Consider the following 16,741-nt stretch of genomic DNA (forward strand, 5'->3'; position numbering starts at 1 on the left):
ATGCCTAAGTCAGAGTCTCCCAAAGAGCCTGAACAGCTGTGGAAGCTCTTCATGGGAAGTCTGAGCTTTGAAACAACTGATGAGAGTCTGAGGAGCCATTTTGAGCAATGTGGAAAACTCACGGACTGTGTGGTAATAATGAGAGATCCAAATACGAAGCACTCGGGAGGCTTTGGGTTGTTTGTCGGTTTGCCACTGTGGAGGAGGTAGATGCAGCCATGAATGCAAGGCCACATAAGGGGAGTGGTCTCAAGAGAAGATTCTTAAAGACCTGGTGCCCCCTTAACTGTAAAAAAGATTTTTGTTGGTGGCGTTAAAGTAGGCACTGAAGAACATCATCTAAGATTATTTCGAACAGTATGGGAAAACTGAAGTGATTGAAATCATGACTGACAGAGGCAGTGGCAAGAAGAGAGGCTTTGTAATATTTGGTGACCATGACTCTGTAGACAAGGTTGTCATACAAAAATCCCACGCTATGAAAGGCCACAAGTGGGAAGTAAGGAAAGCCCTGTCTAAGCCAGAGATGCGAGTGCTTCATCCAGCCAAAGAGGTAGAAGTCGTCCTGGAAACTTTGGTGGTGGCCGTGGAGGTGGTTTCGTGGAAATGACAACTTTGGTCATGGAGGGAACTTCAGTGGGTGAGGTGGCTTTGGGGGCAGTTGAGGTGGTGGCAGATATGGTGGCAGCGGGAATGGCTCTAATGGATTTGGTAACGTTGGAAGCCATTTTGGGAGTGGCGGAAGCTAAAATGATTTTGGCAATGACAACAATCCATCTTCAAATTCTGGGCCCTCGAAAGGAGGAAATTGCGGAGGCAGAAGCTCTGGCCCCTATGGTGGTGGAGGCCAATACTTTGCCAAACCACAAAACCAAGGTGGGTATGGTGGTTCCAGCAGCAGCAGTAGCTAGGGCAGCGGCAGAGGATTTTCATTCCTGCCAGGGAGCGAAGCGGAGTGGCAGAGAGCCAGACAAGGGACACGGAAGCTACTTCTAACACATTTGTGAATTCAGCCAAGAACAGTGGTGGCAGGGCTGAGCTGCTACGAAGAAGACATGTTTTAGACAATAGTCATGTGTGGGGGCAAAACACTTGAGGGCTGTATTTGTAATTGTATAACAGGTTATTTTGGTTTCTGTCCTGTGGAAAGTATAAAGCATTCCAACAAAGGGCTTTAATGTCGTGTATTTTTTTGTTTTGCTTTTTGCACCCATGCGGTTGATTGCTAAATGTAATAGTCTAATCATGACGCTGAATAAATGTCTTTTTTCAAAAAATGTGCTTGTGTAAAGTTAGTCAACTTGAAGTCAATTTGAACTTGGTAAACTACCCCAACAGTGTGTAGTTAGAATTCCTTCAGGGAGATGTCAGGTTCCAATAGAAATTTACTTGCAACCTGCTTGGGCACAGAAGCCATTGTTTCCACAGACTTTGGTGTAGTTGAACTGACAGTTAATGTGTTGTGACCTGTAGTTTACCATTAAAAGGGTCACCCAAGCAAAGTCATGGAGTTTATTTGGTTATCAATATGATTGTTGGCACATGCTATGCAATATATCTAAATATGAATTGAATTCATATTGAAATATGAATAAGTATCAGATAAAATTATAGATGGGATTAAAGCTTGTATATCATTCATTATGTGTAAGCAATAAACGATTTAATATCCTCTTGATAATAATAAAAAAAATCACTTTTGTTGACAAGTTAGGGCCACAATGGACAGCTTCACAGAACAATGGAAATAGGACAGTCCCAAGACAACAGAGCGGAAAATTGCAGCAGACAGGTAGAACTTTTCATCCTCATCCTCTCCCTGAGTACTATCCACTCCAACCTCCTCATAATCCTTCTCAAAGACAGCTATGTCATCACAGGCCTCAGAAAAATTTCTTCCACCATGCCCTCGTCTACATCCAAGTGAACAAAAGCATGCTTGCCATACATCAGATCAACCTTGTGGTCCAGCCAAGCCCAGGCCTGAGCAATGGCTGTGGTGTACTTTAGCCAGATCTCCACCAGCTACCACAGTGGGAGGCTGGTAATTAACGCCAGCTTTGAAGCCAGTGGGATGCTACACTTGGTCTTGATGGTGGCAATGGCAACATTGACATCTTTGGGAATCCTGTCGCCGTGGCACAACAGGCCACAAACCCTGTATTTACCTCAGCAGGGGGCACATTTCACCATCCGGTTGGCTGGCTCAGAGCATGGGCGGTGGTTTCAGCTACAGTAGCTGTTCATGGTAGGCTTTCTCAGCAGAGATAGCAGGGGCATATGTGGCCGGAGAGAAGTAAATGTGGGAATAAAGGCTTGGTCTGGAATTCTGTCAAATCAACATTCAGGGCTCCATCAAATCTGAGGGAAGCAGTGATGGAGGACACAATTTGACCTGTCAACCTATTTAGGTTAGTGTAGGTTGGGCATTCAGTATCGAGGTTTCTACGATAGATGTCATGGATGGGCTCGTTGTCTACCATGAAGGCACAGTCAGAGTGCTCCAGGGTGGTGTGGGTAGTGAGGATGGAGTTGTAGGGCTCAACTACAGCTGTGGAACCCCAGGGGCTGGGTAAATGGAGAACTCCAGCTTGGACTTCTCATCATAATTGACAGAGAGTTTCCATCAGCAGGGAATTGAACCTAGAACCAGTACTCCTACCAAAGCTGTGAAAACCAGGAAGCCCTAAAAATCTGTGCCCTGGTCTGTGAATTTGGTCCAAGGCGAGGTCAATGATCTCCTTGCCAACGGTGTAGTGCCTAGGGCCATAGTTACTGGCAGCATCTTCCTTGCCTGGGATGAGCTGCTCAGGGTGGAAGAGCTGGTGGTAGGTGCTGGTACAAACTTCACAAATGATGGTGGGTTTCAGGTCTACCAACGCTGCCCTGGGCACATACTTGCCAACACCTGTCTCAGTGAAAGAGTCATCTCCTCCCCCAAGGGTCTTGTCACTTGGCATCTGGCCATCAGGTTGGATGCCTGTTCCAGGCAATGGAGTTCCCAGTAGTCATTGCCCATCTGCACACCAGCCTGGCCACCATGGATGGAGATGCCTGAGACTTGTAGGGCTCTGCAGGGCTGGAGAAGGCAAGGGGATGGTGACAAGGATCTCCCACTGACAGACTACCAAGGATTCCAGGGGAGAAGCGGTGAGAGGCAGGCCAGCCTGGAGGGCCCCAATATACCACCCTCCCTCCCTACCATGCTTTCGGCCAAGTGGCCAGAGGGTGGACACTGGACCCCAACCAGGCCTCTGCAGGCCCACCTCTGACCCCCTGGGACCCACTCAGTTGCCTTGGCCTGAGGGTGTGTGATGCTGATTGGTGGGTTCAAATGTTCAAGGCAAACTCCTCTGAAGGAGCCAGATCTAGGAAGGGGAGGAGACATCCTGGGGCCACAGAAGGGCCAGTAGGGCGAGGACGAGGATGGAGATGGCTATTGGAAGGTTAAGAAAGGCGAAGCAGCTGCTGCGTCCTCAGTGGGTTTTGGGGGTGCGTCAGGTAGGCAAAGCCCAGGGGAGAAAAGGCGCCAGGTAAAGAAAGTCGTGGCCAGAGCCTCGGGAGTGCAGACCCTCCAGCTCTGCTATGTCCCTGGGCTCCGGACCATCCTTTTCAATTTAAATCTATTTAAAGTGACAGCATATAATTGGGTCTTGCTCTTTCATGTTATCTACTTTGACAGTCTCTATCTTTTCATTGGAGTTTTTCAGACCATTCACATTTAATGTGATTATAGAGATGGTGAAATTCGAGTCTACTGTCTTGCTATTTGTTTTCGGTTTGTTCCATCTTTGTTCCGATGTTTTCATCTTCTTTTGGACTATTTTTTAGGATTCCATTTTGTCTCCACTGTTAGCTTATTTTATATACCTCCTTGTTGTATTTCTTTAGCTTTGGGTTTACAGTATGCATCTGTAACTTATCATAGTCCACCTTTGGATACAATTTTGCCACTTCATGTATAGTGTAAGGGCCTTAGAGGAGCACACTTCCATTTCCCCCTCCCAGCTTTGTGCTTCTGTAGTCAGACTACTGGTTTTGCATTTTAACTCCCTACTGTGCAGCCTGCCCAGCTACTTCCGTGCTTTTGGAAAGTTCTCTGGCAGTGCTGACTTAAAAAAAATTAAAAGTGCAAATATCCTTTGAAAAAGCAATTCCATGTCTTGGACTCTAATACATCAAGATATAAAGAGAGACATACAAGGATGCTTATTTACCTTAGCATTTTTGTAAAACCACAAAAAGAGAAAAATGTGAGTGTTCATGGAGAAATGGTAGAAAAAATTCTAGTCCCTTGTAGTATAGAATATAATGCAGTTGCTTAAGACAATTAAGTGGTTTCGGAAAGATGTCTATTGTTATTAAGTAAAAGAAGCAAGTTACAAAGTAATGTCCCATGTTTGTAAACAATCATAAACATGATTTTATTATATATGCAAAGGACGTTTCTAGAAAGACAATAATAATAGCAAACAATAATAGCATACTTAAGCATGCAAGTTCATTTAATCCTTGCCACAGCCTTGCAAGGAATATTATTAGTCCCATTTTACAGATGAGGAAACTGAGGCACAGAGTGGTTAATAACTTGCCTTAGGGTCACTTGCCAATAGTGGCAGAACTGGGATTCAATCCGTGGCTATCTGGCTCTGGAGTGTTATCCCACCTCACTAAGCATCAGATTTTTAATATCAGGTGAGTTGATGAAGGGAAAGAAGAAATGAACAACTTTAGGTATCTGGACTACTGTTGTCTGGAATGTGGAGACAGGCTTTCTAGAAAAAGCAGTGGTGTGAAAGCCAGATGAGATTAGGATTTTGCTACAAGGAACTGACTTGTGGAGAGGATACTTTCACTGTGGCACTTCATGAGAAATACCAAGGCTTGCTCCTGGCGCATTTCCAACATTACCCCCTTCTTTTCTCAAAAAAGATTAAAGGACTTAAACTTCTGCTTGGAAAGCCCCAGAGGTGAGTGTGCTGGTTTGGAAGCACTTTGAACAACAGAATGCCCATGTTAACACGTTAAATCTACTAGCAAAAAAGACCTTAACTTAAAAAAAACTAAATTACTTTTTGAAGGCTCTATTTCTATATTTACAGAACTATCATTTGCATAATTCAAATATTTTATAAATATTAATGTAGAATACCATTTGGTAACAAAATCTACTAAAATGGGCCTGAGGATGTCATCTTTCCCAGAAAAACAGCATTATTATTATCAGGAACAGGGAAGTTATTTCAAATACTGTTTTTCTCTCTTAAGTGAAGGATGCACACATTACAGTTAGGTTGTTCATCATTTACAGAAACTAGTTTAAATGTTATTTATGATTTAAGAAACCCCACCCATTTACCAGCACATGTACAATTAAATTTTGGTTATATGTAATGAATGTAAAAATAAATTTTAAGCAAAAGATATTTTAATATATAGTAAAGTTAAATGTTTCTGATTTTAAAAAGTAATCAGCTGACAATGAATTGTACTTACTTGTACTAAGGAAAAATAAAGTACATTATGCAAATACAGGAATCATAGGTTTATATGAAAATTCTTCTATATGGATAGTGTGCATCTTACCCTGGAAATCCCCACTACTTCCCACTTCTGCATGAACTCTGTAGTTTTCAGAATCAAAAAGGTAACATAAAAATGTAGCTATCATTTTTGTTTCTAGTGGATGGCCTTTAAGTTTTATATTACATTTTAATGCAATATTTTAATTTTAATGTGACATTTTAATCTTCATTTAGGCAGCAGAAAACAGAGGCACCATCTTGTTAATGAAATCCTTATTTTTTGACATGGTGATATCAAAATAGTCACTATTACTGTGGTAAGGAGCTAAAGAGAATACATTTAAAAAGCAAGTTTATTATTTATTTTAAAATTTATTAAGTAAATGTAGGACTTTACAAATCTTTCAGGGAAAACTTACTAATAAATACAGATGTTTTTATCACCTACCCTGTTATGTTCTGCTCTTCTTCTCATCTTGCCCATGAGATACTTTTTAAACAAAAGTAAGGCATTGATAAATCAGTGTTGATTCAGAGATAAATTAAGGCACAATACTATCCCGTAATGATATCCAAACAGCACATGAAAATTTATGGAAATTTTGAACTGTGTACATGGAAACCTATTTTGCTTGCTTTGGTAGACAAGTTTTTTTTTTTTTTTTTTAGTTCTACAGATTTGATATTCAAAATAAATGAATTTCTGAACTGACCTGTAAAACTAGTAGTTACCACTACTTTTTGGATATTTTGTTACAGATAAAATGGTTTCAAGTGGAAACAGAGAGCGAATTTACATTTCCTCTACTTCCCTTCTTCTTAACCCTATTTTAATACTACGAGGGACAAAGTAGCTGTATGTCCCTTACATACAAACACAAGAACAAGTACTATCCTATATGCTGATGGCACTTCTGCTTTCAGACTGGTCAGGTTCAGACTGGCCACAATAGACAACTAATGTTGCCAATCTACATGGAGACGGAACGGTTTCTTTTCAACAACACTTTTATTGAAGTAGAACATACATCAAGTGTACAGCATGGCTAATTGTCATAAAATGAAGATGTACATGGAGCCAGCACCCAAATCATGAAGTAGAACAGAACCCCCAAAGCCCCTTTAATCATTAACCCCTCATCCTACTTGATAGATTTAATTAGAACACCAGTGATTCACTTTGTCTGCTTTTGGACTTTATATAAATGGAGTCTGCACTGTAGTATTACCTTGTGTATGGGTTTTGTTCAATATTATTTGTGAGACATCCAGCTCATTACTGTGTAATTTCCATAGTATGGAATATATCACTCTTTATTTGTCATTCTACTGGTGAAGGATATTTGGGTTATTTCATATGTTGATGGAATCAGATTGCTAATATTTAGTTTAAGAGTTTTTATATCTAAGAGATTGGCCTGTCATTATTCTTTTTTTCAATGGGGTCAATTTTTGGTGTCAGTATGTTGCTGGGCAAGACTGTGAAATATATGGAAGAACTTTGAAAGGGTGTGTAAGAATGCCATTATTTTTTTCTTAAATATTTGGTAGAACTCACTGATGAAGCCATATGAGCATTGGGCTTTCTTTGTGGCATAGTTTGAAATTACACGTTCAATTTCTTTAATAGATCTAGAACTACTGAGATTTTGTTTCTTCTTGTGTTGGCTTTTTAAAGTTTATGTTTTTTTAAAGTAGGCTCCACGCCCAACATGGGGTTTGAACCCACCACCCTGAGATCAAGAGTCACATGTTCTACTGGCTGAGCCAGCCAGGTGCCCCTTTGTGTTGGTAATAGTAGTATGTCCTTCCCTCTTAACTTTTTAATTTTATTGGTACCCATGTAGGATCATTTTCCTTCTGCTTGAATAATTTCTTACAGTTTTTCATTCAGTGTGGGTCTGCTGATAACAAATTGTGTTTTTTGGCAGGGGGCAAGAGTTGTCTAAAAATATCTTAATTCACCTTTATTGTAAAAGGTATTTTTGCTGAGTATATAGAATTCTAGGGTAGCAGTTATTTTCTTTCAGTATTTTATTTATTTATTTAATTTTTATTTTAAGTAGGCTTTACTACTGTGATCACGACCCAGAGATCAAGAGTCGCATGCTCCACCAACTGGGCCAGCCAGGTGCCCCTTCTTTCAGCACTTTTTTTTTTTAAAGATTTTATTTATTTATTTGACAGAGAGAGACACAGCGAGAGAGGGAACACAAGCAGGGGGAGTGGGAGAGGGAGAAGCAGGCTTCCCGTTGAGCAGGGAGCCCAATGCGGGTCTCAATCCCAGGACCCTGGGACCATGACCTGAGCTGAAGGCAGACGACTGAGCCACCCAGGCGCCCCTTTTTCAGCGTTTTAAAGATATCATTCTTTTTTTTACTGTTGGTAAGTAAACTGAGTCTTATATTGCTGCTTTTCAGATTTTCTCTTTGTATTTGTTTTTCAGCAGGTTTACTATAACATATGTAGGCTTAGTGTACTTCGAATCTATCCTGGTTTGTGGTTCATTGATGTTCTTGATGGTTCTTGTCAGTTTGAGAGAATTCTTGGCCATTTTGCTTTGCAAATAATATTTCTACCCATTCTTTCTCTTCTCTTTCAGCCTCATATGACTTTTACCCTCTTTTCTGTGTTTTGCATTAAAAAAAAATGTGTGCTGCTTCCCGTTTCCGGTTCTGCACACAGGGAGTTTGTAAGTTGCCACTCTGTCCTAACAACAAGTGAAAAGTCAAACACACAGAAAAATCAACAAATCTTCCCAAATCCATAAGAGAAGTGAGGTCACAGGGCACACTGCTGCCCCCCCAAAGTAGAGACTGACAGGCAAATACAGAGAATCACAAGATACCAGGTCAGACACTCATGAGCTGAAATCTCCTTGGGAATCAGTGCTGGGGTAGGAAAACCAGAACTGTAATTAATGAATTGCTGGAGGCACAGTGGGCAGGTCTTAGTTAAAAACTCTGGTGGGGGTGGTGCCTGGGTGTCAGTCGGCTGCCTTTGGCCTCAGGTCATGATCCCCTGAGGTCTTGGGATCGAGCCCCACATCGGGCTCTCTGCTCCGTGGGAAGCCTGCTTCTCCCTCTCCCACTCCCCCTGCTTGTGTTCCCTCTCTCACTGTGTCTCTCTGTCAAATAAATAAATAAAACCTTAAAAAAAAAAAACCAACTCTACGGGGACCCAGCTGTAGAGGGCTCCCCTTACTTTTTTAAGTTTTACCTCCAGGAGCTCAACCAGGTTCTCACAGTAAATATCAGACAAAAAGTCTCCTGTGCTTTCAGCAGACGGAGAGGAAAAGAAACCATTTTGAAATGGACAAGAGTACTCTGTTTTTCTTAATAAGGCCTGCCCTCGGGGGAAACTAGTTACCCAGAGCCTAACCTGATGGGTATTATCAGAGCCTAACTAACCTGGTGAAGGGAATTATCAAATTCTAGCCCACTCTCACCTGCCTGTCCTACCTAAGTGGGGAGAGAAAAACTGAGAAACGCTTGTTAAGTTCACAGCCCAGAGGCACAGGCTCACTAAAGACGGAAGCCTTAACCGGAGGACTGTGGAATATTTGCCACCTCCCGCACACCTTACTGCCACAATAGTAAAGTCCTATTTACAATAGTTCCTTTACCCAGCACATAATATCTGGCTATCAAGAAAAAATTGCAAGTCATATCGAATGGCAAAAAAATATAATTTGAAGAGAACAAGCAGCAGAACCAGGCATGGCAGGGATATTGGAATTATCAGACTGGAAATTCGTATGATGGATATGCTAAGGACTCTAATGGATAAAGTAGACAGCATGCAAGAACAGACGGGTGATGTAAGCAGAGAGATGAAAATCCCAAGAGAGAACCGAAAAGGAACAGTAGAGATGAAACACACTGTACAGAAAGGAAGAATGCCTTTAATGGGCTTATTAATAGATTGGATATGGCTGAGGAAAGAATCTCTGAACTTGACGATATCTCAATAGAAACTTCCAGAAATGAAAAGCAAACAGAAAACACTGGGGAAAAAAAACAAAAACAAAAACAGGACAATAATCCAGAACACAATATCCAAAACTGTGGGACAACTACAAAATGTGTAACATATGCATAATGGGCATAACAGAAGAAGAAAGGGAGAAAGAAAACAGAAGAAATCTTTGAAACAATGATTGAGGATTTCCCCAAATTAATATGAGACACCAAACCACAGATCTAAGAAGCCCAGAGAATACCAATCAGGATAAATGCCAGAAAAAATACACATATTATTTTCAAACTATAGAAAATCAAACATAAAGAAAAAAATCCTGAAAGACAGAGAGAAAAAATGTCTTACCTACAGACATAAGAACTACTTCCAACTTCTCAGAAATCATGCAAGTAAGAGCAGAGTGCAGAGACGAAAAGCGTTGAGAGAAATAATTCACTAACTTAGAACTCTGTAACCTGTGAAATTACCCTTCAAAAGTGAAGGAGAAATAAAGACTTTCTTAGGTAAACAAAAATTGAATGTATTTGTTGCCAGTAGACTTGCCTTACAAGAAATGTTAATGGAGAGAAGGAAAATAATATTGGTCAGAAACTCAGATTTATATAAAGAAAGGAAAAGCATTGAAGAAAGAATAAGTGAAGGTAAAATAAAAACTTTTACTTTTCTTACTCTTTAACAGTTTTTTTTTAAAATAATATCAACAATGTGTTTATGTATGCTTGTGTATATATTATATATATGCTTATACATAAGTGAAATGAATGACAGTAATAATACAAGGAATGAAAGGAATTAGGATTATTTTGTTATCATAAAGTAATTACACTACCTTTGAAGCATTCTAGTGTTTGTGAGAGTGGACCTGGATTAGCTGTACATATATATTTGAAACTCTGGTAAAAAAAAAGAAGTGAAATTGATATGCTAAGAAAGGAAAGAAAATGGAATCATAAAATTCTTATTTAAAACCACAAAAAGAAGGGGCACCTGGGTGGCTCAGTCGTTAAGCGTCTGCCTTCGGCTCAGGTCATGATCCCAGGGTCCTGGGATCGAGCCCCGCATCGGGCTCCCTGCTCCACAGGAGGCCTGCTTCTCCCTCTCCCACTCCCCCTGCTTGAGTTTCCTCTCTCACTGTCTCTCTCTCTATCAAATAAATAAATAAAATCTTTAAAAAAAAAATGGACATAAAATCAGTAAGGACATAGTTGAACTCAATAACATCATCTATCAACTGGATATAATTGACATCTGTAAACTACTTCATCCAGTGACAGCAGAAAACACAATCTTCACAAGCTCACATGGAACATTCACCAAGATAGACCACATTCTGGGCCATAAAACACATTTTAACAAATTCAAAAGAACGGAAATCAGAAAATGTCTGCTCTTAGATCATAATGGAATTAAACTAGAAATCAGTAACAGAAAGATAAATGGAATATCCCAAAATATGTGAAGATTAAAAAAACTTCTACATAATGCATGGGTCAAAGAAGAAATCTCAAGAGAAAGTACAAAATATTTTAAACTAAATGAAAATGAAAATACAGCTTATAAAAATTTGTGGGAGGCAGCAAAAACAGTACTTAGTGGGAAATTTACAGCATTGAATACATATATCAGAAAAGGAAGATCTAAGATCAGTCACCTAAACTTCTACCTTAAGAAACTAGAAAAAGAACAAATTAAATCCAAAGTAAAAAGAAGAAAAGAAACAATAAGAGAACCAAAAAACAAAAACAAACAAGAAAACTAATGAAATTAAAAACAGGAAATCAACAGAAAAATAAACATAACCAAAAGCTGGTTCTTTGAAAAGATCAATAAAACCAATAAGCCACTAGCCAGGCTAACTAAGAAAAACAGAAGACACAAATTACTACTATCAGAAATGAAGGAGGATGTGGACATCACTACAGATCTCATGGACATTAAAAGGATAATAATAAAGGAATACTGTGAACAACTCTATGCACACAAATTTGATAACTTAAATGAAATGGACCAATTCCAGGGTGACTCACTGGCTCAGCTGGTAGAGCATGTGACTCTTGATCTTGGGGTGGTGAATTCAAGTCCCATGTTGGCTGTAGAGATTACTTAAAAAAAAAAAAGAAAGAAAGAAAAGAAACTAACCAATTTCTTGGTACAATCTGCCAAAACTCAGAATCAGAATAGGCCTATATTTATTGAATCAAAATATTAAGAACTTTTTGAAACAGAAAGCACTAGGTCCAGTGTGTTCACTGATGAATTCTTATCAAAACTTAAGGAAGATAAATTTTCTGCAGTCTTTCAGAAGATAGAAACTGAGGCCAGCATTACCCTAATACTAAAACTAGACACAAACATTACAAGAAAACTACAGACCATTATGTCTCATGAACAGACCATTACACAGTCAAAAATCTGCATATAACTTTTGACTTCCCCAAAACTTAACTACTAACAGCCTACTATTGACTGAAAGCCTTACGAATAACATCGTTGACTCACACATATTTTGTATATGTATAATATGCCATATTCTTATAATATAGTAAGCTAGAGAAAAGACAGTATTATTAAGAAAATCATAAGGAAGAAAAAATACGTTTACAGTACTAGACAGTAAAAAAAAAAATCCATGTATAAGTGGACTTGTGCAGTTCAAACCCATGTTGTTCAAGGGTCAACTGTAATTGAATCCTGGCTACCCCTAAGATACCTATCCCCAAGATAAGATGCCTTGCTAAGCTTCTAAGTGGAGGCTTTTCATTTTTGTTCTCACAAACTTCTGTACCTTATAGCCTGGAGGTAGGAAAGGTATCTTATTTGCTTTTCATTTTTACTCCCAAAGGAAGTATCTTTGCAGTTCACCTACTTGAATATTTTCACTAAAACACATTTAAAAAAAATTTTATTGGGACCCATCCCTCAGATTATTTATTTCCCCCTTCACTCCAGTATTTCCTTTCTCCCCTTCTCTGGTTTGTATTCTATGGTCCATCACTATAATCATTCCTTCACAAGTAGCTTTAAAGTCCTTGTCCTTTTTCCTCCTCTTAAGCATCTAGAAAAACCCAGCCCTGTTTATACTTCTCTGATACTTTACACCTGCTCCTGAATTGCTCCTGGCTGGAGAAAAAATTCACTTGTGTTAACTAGCCCTCTTTATTTGTTTTTTTAAAGTTTTTATTCAAATTCCAGTTAGTTAACGTATAGTGAACTAGCTCTCTTTAAATTCACAATTACTATTCTCAAATTGGCTTTCAAAACTGCTTAGCAATCCTGCAATTCCCTCAGCAATTCATTCTGCCATTCTCCAAGACAACCATTTCTACCTTCTTTCTCCTCAAACCTTTAACACTTCCCATATGCCAGCCAAGTTAATTTCTGTGTTTCATACTTCACGGAGAAAATAGAAGGAATTAAATGGAAACCCCCTAATCTTCCCACCACTAAATCTACTGAATCACCTCCATATGCATCTATCGGCCTCCTCCCCTATTATAACAGAGGCCAGTCCCTCCATTTGTGCTTTGAATCTCAACCCCTCTTGCCTTCTCAAGTTCACTTGCACCATTTTTGCTTGTTACCACTGCTGCATCATCACCTTCTTTCATTTTACTGGCTTATTCTCATTAGCTTATGAACATGATCTAATTTCTCCTATTACAAAACAAAATAAACAAAACCCTCCTGTGACCTCCTGTTGTTTTCTAGCTCCCAGTACTTCTGCTCTCCTTCATGGCAAAATGTCTTGAAAGGGCTGTCATCTCTAGTCACTGTCTCTCTTTCACCCATTCCAATCAGGTTTGCATTTCCATCAATCTACTGAAACTACTATTGAGGTCATCAATGACTTTAATCTTCCAGTGGGTTTCAGATTTATCCTCATCTTGACCTATGAGTAGCAACTGACCCTCCTTAGAAGGCTCTTCTCTTTGCTTCCATGAAACCACTTCTTGGTTTCCTTCCTATCTCACTGTACACTCCTCTTGATCCTTTTAGTAGTTGTTCTTGCTCTGTTGGATTTTGAAGTATGGGGAGTGTCCCAGGGTTCAGATTTGGATCCTCTTCTCCATGGTTCCTCTCTCCCCAGGCCATCTCATTTAGTCCCATGGCTTTATCCAAATACTGATGACTCCATAATCTAGCCTGAAATCCAGATAACTAACTTCTTACTTAACATTTCCATAGGTAGCTCTCAGACATCTTGAATTTAACACATCTAAAACAAAAATGTAGATTACCCACCCCCCCAAACTTGTTCATTACTTTCTCACTATTGTCCAGTTACTGCAGTCAGAAATCTCAGCGACATCTTTGGTTTATCCCTTTCCCTCACTCTTCACACCCAATCTGTCATGCGAATTCTACTTCCAACTATGTTGCAGATCTGATCCTTTCCCTCTATTTTTGTCCAGGCTGCCATTATCTCTTGCTTAGACTACTGCATTCATTAGCTTCTGCCTTCAGCCTCTACTCATCTCCTTTTCAAAAACATTCTTAGAAAGTACAAGTATATCCAATATAAATTGGATTAAGCCATTCTACTATAACTATTCTAACTATTCAAAGGCTTCCCTTTCTTTTAATCATAGTGTACAAAGCCCTATATGATCTGGCTACACCCATCTCCAGTTTCATCTTTTGATAGTGTCTCAACCATACTGGTCATTTTTTTCCCAGTTCCTTGAACACAGCACTATTTCTCATCTCATTGCCTATGCACATACTGCTCTTTTTTCTCTTTTGTTTTTCTTCCTGGTTTTCAGGTAAAATGTTACCTCAGAGATGTCTTCCAAAGCAAACCATAAAGATAATCCCCCTAACTAAAGTACGTCTTCCTCAGCCCTACTTTCTCAACTTGTTTGTTTCCCTGACTGGCTGTAAGCTCTGTTCTGTCAGTCTCATTCATGCTTAGCACAAAATAAGTCCTCCATAAATGTAGGTTGAATGGTGAATGACTTTACAATCTTCAGAAAGGGATGGCTTCTCCACACTTACAGATCACTTGGAAGACTTGGTGCGGTTTGTGGGTAAGAGTTGCGGCCCAGAGAACCAGATATGGATGTAAACACTGTAGAGCTTTTTAGCCCATATACACATGACACAACTCTCTTTTGCATTTTTATTTATTCCATATATTCTACCTTGGATATAAATAAGGACATTATGAGAAACAAAGTCAAATACCTTGCTGAGGTCAAGATGCACAAGACTACACAATTCTCCTGATCAACAACATACAATAGCTCTATGAAAAGGACTTTAGGTTAGTTTGGCATATAGTCTCAGTAAATTCATCCTGTTTTGGGGGACTCATCCTTTCAATGTAATTGGCAAACTTGCATGGAATTGGTATCAAGCTTGCAATTCATTAATTCATTCAATTAATGTTGAGTACTTATCATACACCAGGCATTCTTCAAATACCGGAGACACATTGGTTGAAAAGGATAGACAACATTCTCTCTCATGGAGCTGAGTCTAGTGAAAGAGATAGACAATAAAAAACAAGAAAATGAGTATTGAGAAGAGTAATTATGAAAAAGAAGAACCAGGGAGATCTTAGGGAATTAGAAGAGTTACTTTGGATTGAGTAGTCAGAAAAGGCCAACCAAGAGGCTTTATACAGATTTAGAATGGTAATCCACATTTTGTCATATCTATTGGCTTCTCATTTTTGAAAATCAGGACATTTATCCATCTCTAATCTGTCGCCTCTCCATGATTTTCTTGAGGATGATTACACCACAACACTGTTTCAGTAGTATGACAAATAAAACAAAATGGTCTCCAAATTTGGTATGTAGCATTTACCTCCTAAGATCTGAATACTTTTGTAGTGTCGGCAAGAAACCAGAATTCTAACTTTTAAAATCATTGGTCAATGGTTAACCTTTGTTTCCTTCTCTTAGATAACACTAGGAACCAATTATTTTCAAGAAATGGCAGTTCTTGTTCTTCTTCCATTAGTATGAAAAGTTTCGTTACGAGGTGGTTCAAACTAAATATCAAAGAAAGCTGTAAATTACTATAAAAATCAAATATATACTAAAAGACACGAGTGAAGTTGCAAAGGGTAAATAAAATATTTTACAAACTCTAAATTAATTATGTAATGAAAATTAACTTATTGGACTAATTTACTTATTAGGCTTTTGAAAAAAAACTTAATTTCAAGTTTTGGTAAACAAAAAGTAAAATTACCTTACCAGTCTTCACTAAGGCAAAAGTAACAATCAAAAGTGGTTTCTGCCTTCTACTGCAGTTTTAGGTAAATGATGCATGTCATGGTAACTTACACACTTACTAGAAAACAAAAGTATGGGGAAGGAGGTTATCCACAGTTACCCATGCTTTAGTTATTCAGGGGCTTATCTTAATTCTCTTTGAACTTTCATAATACTAAGTGCTAAAGCACTTTCAGGTTTACTATTACATAATTTTCATAAAATCCTGTAAGGAATAGAGAGCATGTTATTATTTCCATGCTTTTTGATGGTAAGACAAAAAGGAATTTGCTAGAAAGGGAACTGTATTTATAAAATTCATATAAAAAAGAAATGAGGAAATGATTTACATTATGACAAGCATCCATCTTAGGTTCAATACTTAATACATGACAGGGAGATTTATGAACAGAGGAAGCTAAAAATTTAAAGAATTGTCAAGTAATTCTCAGAAATGAAGATAAAGTATCTATAAAACTATAAAGTCAATGAGAAATCATTAGATTTACTTAGCAATGTACATGTTACATAAGATACTTATAACACTTTCAGTTTCATTGAAAATGCATGTCCTAAAAATATCTAAGGTTGGAAATGCTAACAATTAAAAAAGGGGTTATTTTTCCAGTAAGAATAGTTTTAAAAGTTTTCATTTTATTTTATTTAAGATTTTATTTATTCATTTGAGAGAGAGAGACAAAGGGAGAGCACGAGCAGTGGGGAGAGGCAGAGGGAGAGGGAGAAGCAGACTCCCCCCTGAGCCGGGAGTCGGACATGGGGCTCAATCCCAGAACCTGGAGATCATGACCTGAGCTGAAGGCAGGTGCTTAACCATCTGAACCACCCAGACACCCCTAAAAAATGTTAAAAGTAGACTATCAACAAATGATAACCCTAAATAACATCACTGACAAAAAATTTAATATCTATTACATATAACACAAAATGCCAGTTTATAGAAAACAAATTTTACTACATTAAAGTCCCTCAAGAAATCTATTCACCCAATGT

General features: G+C 38.7%; 2 pseudogenes; one reads left to right on the forward strand and one right to left on the reverse strand.

Annotated features, from left to right (window-relative positions):
* On the forward strand, positions 1-644 carry LOC110577005 (annotated as a pseudogene).
* A 1,049-nt stretch (positions 645-1,693) lies between these two features.
* Positions 1,694-4,908, reverse strand: LOC110577004 (annotated as a pseudogene).
* Positions 4,909-16,741: the final 11,833 nt, after the last annotated feature.

Source organism: Neomonachus schauinslandi, chromosome 14, assembly GCF_002201575.2.
Source record: "Neomonachus schauinslandi chromosome 14, ASM220157v2, whole genome shotgun sequence".
In the NCBI taxonomy this organism is placed as follows: Eukaryota; Metazoa; Chordata; class Mammalia; order Carnivora; family Phocidae; genus Neomonachus; species Neomonachus schauinslandi.